The sequence below is a fragment of the Dasypus novemcinctus genome, chromosome 16 (assembly GCF_030445035.2).
Source record: "Dasypus novemcinctus isolate mDasNov1 chromosome 16, mDasNov1.1.hap2, whole genome shotgun sequence".
Classification (NCBI taxonomy): domain Eukaryota; kingdom Metazoa; phylum Chordata; class Mammalia; order Cingulata; family Dasypodidae; genus Dasypus; species Dasypus novemcinctus.
In genome coordinates, this window is record NC_080688.1 from 58,138,350 (window position 1) to 58,145,218 (window position 6,869).

Here is a 6,869-nt window from a genome sequence, read left to right on the forward strand (position 1 = left end):
GGTCGTAGCATCAGATGTGCCCAGTTCAGCCCACTGCAGGAGAAAAGGAGACGATATTATTGGGAGTTCTTGATAAGACTCTAAGTGATAATCTCACCTGAGAATTTTAGGCTTAAAGCAGAGGGTTATAGACACTACTGTTTTGATAGGAAAATCCCCATATTTTTTTGTGAGCACATTCTTGTGAAGATACCAAGCCAGTTAGAGATAGAACTTTTGAAATTCATTAGTACTTTGATTTATGTAGTTAACAATTCAGTTCAACAATCACTAACAATTAGTATCACAATATTGGTTAAAATGTATTGAGGACCTTGCAGTATTAGACCTAATGCACCTTACTAATTTTTATGAAGACCATATGAGATGGGTGAATCTATTCCTATTTTACAGATTAAGGAAACTGAGGCTTAATAGGTTAGGAAATTGGTCCAAAGAGATGCAGCAAATATTTGGCAGAGGCATCTGACCTTTTTACTAAGTTTATGGGGAAAAAAAGTCCCTCCTCACAAGGAGCTCTCAATCCAGAAGACTCTGCCATGGGCAATCACCTCTGTCAATATAAAGGGAGATGGGAAGGTGAGGCAGGGGGAGGGGATAGGGTAGCTATGCTCACAAGGGGCATAACTGGAGCTCAGGGCTTAGTCTCAGGGCACATGCTTATTGCTTTGTTAATAAAGGGGCAACCAAGGTGGTGATGCTAGAGGTCCAGGGCAGGGCTCATAGGAGGGCAGGGATATTGGAATCCGAATGAAAACAAAGGCATCTGCCCCAATGTGGGGGCCAGGTACCTGTCTGCATATTGCAAGTAACTTCAAAGAGAGGGTTTTGTCTCCACTGTAGTCCCTGTCCTGTCAAGTTCAAAACCTGACTCTATGTTCTTGGCTGGGTTTTAATTTTATCTGGTGAGAATTTATCACTTTAAAAGAGTCTTTGTGGGTATCATAACTATTTTAAAACATATCGATTGTCTCTATTGACAAGAAACTTTATTCCACAAATGGTTTTACAAAAAACTTAATGCAATTTCTTTTGCAATTATTCTGCAATTTACAACAGTTGAAATTACATTTTTAAGGATCTAACAGCTCTTTCTTTCCTTTCATTGACTCATGTTGACATTTTTTTGTGTGTGATAATGTGAAAAGCTTCATATCTAATTGAACTTTTTCATATCAAGTATTTAGAAATACTGATGGAGTTCTAATTTGCTGAATGTGCATGCATTGTTAGAGCTGTCAACCTGCAGATAACTTGGATGCTGATAAAAGGGCACATCAGCTTCAAATTGATAGAAGGTTTCAACAAATATGAAGGCAGTGAATTAGGGTGCTGCCTGAAGCTGTGTACTCTAGGCATTCACATGGGCCCCCACTCACCCCTAAGTGGTCACAGCTTGGGTTACAGATAGATGTTCTCCTGGACTATCCAGAACACGGCATCCTTTAGCAGGTTTGTTGGCTTCTTGTCTGCATTTCAGCAGCACTGCTGTGCTCTGCAGCTGGCTTCTGAAGTTGATGGCCAAGTGGTACAGTACCTCCCTGTGCATTCAGCCTAACAGGACTCAGCAGCACATGACAGACATCACTCATTTTGCCAATGGCTTGAGGGTGTGTACTACTTCAGAACTTGCTCCTTTCCAACACCTTCCAAAGAGCAGAAAACACAGATTGTGCTTACAACTAGCCTAGTAGCTTTGGTTGCCCTAGACCCCATCTGGCTACACCGGGCTGAGGGAATCCATATCTGCTGGTACCTGTTGCGGCATACATTTTTTGAAGAGATCTGATAAAGAGGATGAATTTTTTGTTCTCCCAAATCCATCAGGAAACTGAGCATCTTTCAAAAAGTTTTTAGCTCCTAGCTCTGTTTTTTTATTCTCCACCATTCTATCCAATATTCTCGTGACCAGTAAGAGGCAGCAAAGAATGATGGCTCAGAGAGTAGACCCCGAGGGTTCCAAGTCTTAGCTCAGCCAGTTGCTTGCTACATGCCTTTGGTCCTTTTCTCTTCGTTTAAGAAACAGGGATGATAATAGTGCCATTTTTCACAGTGGTTGTTGAGAAGATTATATTAATTTAATGCATGTTAATTTCTTATAACATTGTCCTGCACAGAGTAAGTGCAAAATAGAATTAGTTGTTGATGAAAACAATATTACTATTTTTGTTGATAGTGTTATTGATGTTACTAAGAAGTTGAGTGTTTCTCCAATAGAGTGAAATTGAATTGGGGGCAAAATTCAAACATTTAATGGCAAAAGGGACTTTAGCTTTATCCAGTTTCCAGATTCTAAGGTCATTGCTTTGGATTTATGTTTTCCATTTACATTATACTCTTTGTAATCAGAATGGATGGTTATCCACCCATTTGAACTACTTGCAACATGATAGGAAGCCAGGATTAGGGATGTTGCCTATCTTCAAGAAGACTGAATCTCAAATTCAGGGTCACTGAGTGAACTAGACTAACACACAGCTAGTGCAAAAACTTATTTGAACAGTGACATAAGTAAAAAATGTACTGTGCTTCTTGGTTTGGTGGTCTGATTTTACACATTCTTTGACTCTTATATTCAAAAGGACTAGTCATAGCAATAAGAAGACCACTTAAAATTTTAGTCTTAACTAAAGACATAAGTCAGCTTCACAAGTGAAATAGAAAGTCTACAGAGAGAACACATTTTATGTCTTTTTCCTATTACAGGTTTTGTCACAGAAAAGTGGATTAATATAGTAACACTTCATTGTAAATGGACATTAATGAATGCTAAATTACCACCAAGTTCCTATGGAACTGTGCATAACAGCTACTTTCACATTCGGAGAGTTTTTCATGATTAATGTTATTGTAATGAATAGCAAAGCAATTAATAACCACTTGTCACTTAAAAAAGTGTTGCCAATTAATTTTATACTATTTTTCTAGTCTCATTTGTCATAAGAATGAGGACCTAGAATTTTAATGTGTATTATGTTGTGTGAATTTGGCCTTGCCGCATTGACCTTTTCAATATTTTAATCTTTGCTTTGCTGGCCTCATAGAACTCTTCCTGGCAACCCTTAGGCTTCTGAGAGGAGGGAGAACAGATCCTGTTGGGTGAATGAGAAGAACAAGAAAATATTTGAGGACATACTTTCATAATTCACTGACTATATTGGAAATTCAAATTTTCAGACTATTCATTATCTTGACAAACATTGTATTGTGTGCAGAATATGGCACCACATAAATCCATTCTGGTGACAAAGAGTATAATGAGAATGGGAAATAGTAGAAACCCAAAGCAATCATTTTACAATCTGGAAACTGGATAAAACTAAGGTCCCATCAGGTTTCATAGCCGTTCTTTTTTTGGCCCTCTTAACAATTTCTTCTACAGAAAACACAGTGTGGTACCATATGCAAGTACTCATGATGGGAGTTTGCAACACATTCATTTGGAAGTGGCCTCCATCCAAGTATAATGTCAGGTTAATGAATTAATATTCTTTAGTCTCTGTAGGGCACTGGTTTGACATCATCATTGATTTAAACTGATCATGATTCCCCTCTATTTTGAAGAGACATAAATACTTTCATGTATTGGCATACTCATTTATTTATTCTATCCATTCAGTTATTCAATAAGTGATCATGAAATAAGTGTTGTGTGAATGGAATTGTGCTACTTACTATAAGGGTTTATAATCTAAAAAAACTTGAATATGAATGAATGGACACTCAGGGTAAAAAAAGTTCAGGGTAGATTTCCTCAGAGTGAGAAACTGCAGTTATATTTTTCTATAGAATGTAAGGGGGACCACTCTGGATATGGGGAACCTGGAGAATTGTCTGTCAATAAAAGGTACTTGGTCTCTGAAAATATGGGGATGTTCAATCAGTGTTAGAAGGGTGATTAAAGGATATGAGAAGGGACGAACAATTTTGTAAATATTTGGTGTCTATGAGTCTATTGACACCCTTGTATCAGGTTACAGTTTTTCCCAACAAAATTTTATCCAATCATAATCAGCACATGGGAAGACCTCATGCTAGAGAGGATTTAGAGAGGTAATAGCCAAAGAGTTCTGGTTGTTTGATAGTTTCATTAAGATTTACTAATATTTCCATGTGTTTGGAGATCACACAAACATATGTGTGGGCCATGTGACTGAAAGCAGCAGTCAGAATAGTGTGGTGGTGGTGTATAGAAGCAGATGGATAATCTGGAGTGGTAATATATCCAACTGATGAGTTTCAGAGCAAAGTCATGGCTTAAAACTGTAAATTAGAGTCAGGGCAGGCATCAGACTAGGATTTGGACCAGTTTGGACAGAAGATAATGTATTAGATTCCAGAAGGCAGGAAAGGAGGGTCAAAAGAGAAAACACAAATTCATAGTAAGGCAAGAAGCAGGGGGCAAGTGGAGGAAGCAGTCAGAACCAGGAAATATGAAGAATCGATAAGAGTAAGGCAAAGCTTTAAGGAAAAATCTTGCTTTTGAGGTAGGTTTTCTTTTTATGACTTTTATAATGACAACAGGCCAGACTCAGTATGTGATTATGACACCTCTACTCGTTATATATAAAATATTAGCCCTTAAAGTAAACTTAATCTCATTACCTAAATTGTAGAAGTTATGGGAGGTGCCTGACAAAACTGGTTTTTGTAGGCTGTGAGATTGAAGATACTCATTATTTTAGATGGAAAATCCAGATACTGTTTAAATTAAATATAAAAGTCTAATAGCTCACAACATATGCAAATATTAATTCAAAATAGATCAGTAAATTAAAATATAAGAGCTAAAACCATAAAATTCTTAGAAGAAAACATATGGGGGAATCTTCATGATTTTAAGTTCTTAGATATGACAACAGAAGTACAAAAACAGATAATATGAACTTCATCAAAATGAAAAACTTTTGTGCATCAAAGGACATTGCCAAGAAAGTTAAAAAACCTATTGAATGGGAGAAAATATTTGCAAATCATATATTTGATAAGAGTTTAATATCTAGAATATATAAAGAACTCCTACAACTCAATAGCAAAAAGACAATCCAATGAAAACATAGGCAAATGATTTAAATAGACTTTTCTACAAAGAAGATATACAAATGACCAAAAAGCACATGAAAGGATACTCTACATCTTTAGTCATTAGGAAAATGCAAATCAAAACCACAATGAAGAACCACTTCACATCCATAAGGATAGTTATTATGAAAAAATGGGAAATAGCAAGTGCTGGTGAGAATGTGGAGAAATTAGAAAATTTGTGCACTGCTGGTGAGAATGAAAAATGGTGTAGCCTCTGTGGAAAACAGTTTGGTGGCTCCCCAAAAAGTTAAACATAGAATTGCATATGACCTAGCAATTCTACCCCTAGATATATACCAAAAGAATTGAAAACAGTGTCACAAATGGATACATAATTACTTGCTTTATATAACAATATACATCATGTCTCAAAATAATATTACTTCAAATACAGTTGTTTAAAAAGTTTAAAGGTTTTTTGCATTATACTGCATGTTTTATCACGTAGTGCTGATGCTGATATTTCGTTGCTATGTTTACCTGATACTGAAATTCTTTTGAGAGTATACACACCTAACAGTCAGAGCCCCAAAATACCTGAAGCAAAAACTGACAGATTTGAGGGTATTACTAAACATTTCAACAATAATAGTTGGAGATTTCAATCTCCAAATTTCAATAATTGAGAATACAACTAGGCAGAAGATCAACAAGGACATTGATGACTTGAATAACACTCCAAACAAATGAGATCTGACAGACATATACTGAACATTTCACTTAACCAGAGCAGAATACTATTCTTCTCAAGTGCGTATAGAACATTTTCTAGAATAAGCCATATTTTAGAGCACAAAAAATCTCAATAAGTTAAAAAAGATGAAATCATACAGAGTATTTTCTCTGACCACAATGCAATGAAAGAAATTGGTAACAGAAGGAAAATCGAAAAACTCATAAATATGTGGAAATTAAATAACACAATCTTAAATAACCAATGTGTCAAAGAAGAAATCACAAGGAAAGTTAGGAAATGCTTTGAGATGAATGAAAATGAAACCATAACATACCAAACTTATAGAATGCAGCAAAAATAGTGCTCAGAGGGAAAATAATACTTGTAAATGTCTACATTATAAAGGAAGAAATATCTCAAATAAATAACAAAAACTTTAGAGTTTAAGGAACTAGAAAATAAAACAAACAATCCAAAACTGGCAGAAGGAAGGAAAATAAGATCAGAGCAGAGATAAGAGAAATAGAGAATAGAAAAAGAGAAAATCAATGAAACCAAAACATGGTTTTTTGAAAAGGTTAACAAAATTCACAAATCCTTAACTGAATTGATGAAGAAAACAAGAGAAAAAACACAAATAATTAAACTCAGAATGAATGTGGGGACATTGCTACTGAACTTACAGAAATTTTTAAAAAAAGGATTATAAGAGAATACTATGAACATTACATGACAACAAGTAAGATAACCTAAATGAAATACAAAAATTCTTAGGAACACACAAACTACTAAAAGCAACTCAAGAAAAAATAGGAAATCTGACTAGATCTATAACAAATAAAAAGGTTGATTTAGACTAAAAACTTCCCACAAAGAAAAGACCAGGCATAGGTGGCTTCCTGGAAAATTCTACCAAATGTTCAAAGGAGAATACCAGTGATTCAAAAAATGTTCCAAAATTAGAAGAGATGAGGACGTCCCAACTCGTTCTATGAGGCCAGTATTACTGTGGACCAAAACCAAAATCAAAACAATTAACTGCAGACTAGTATCCATTTTGAATATGGATACAAAAATGCTCAACTAAATACAAACCAAATCACAAGTA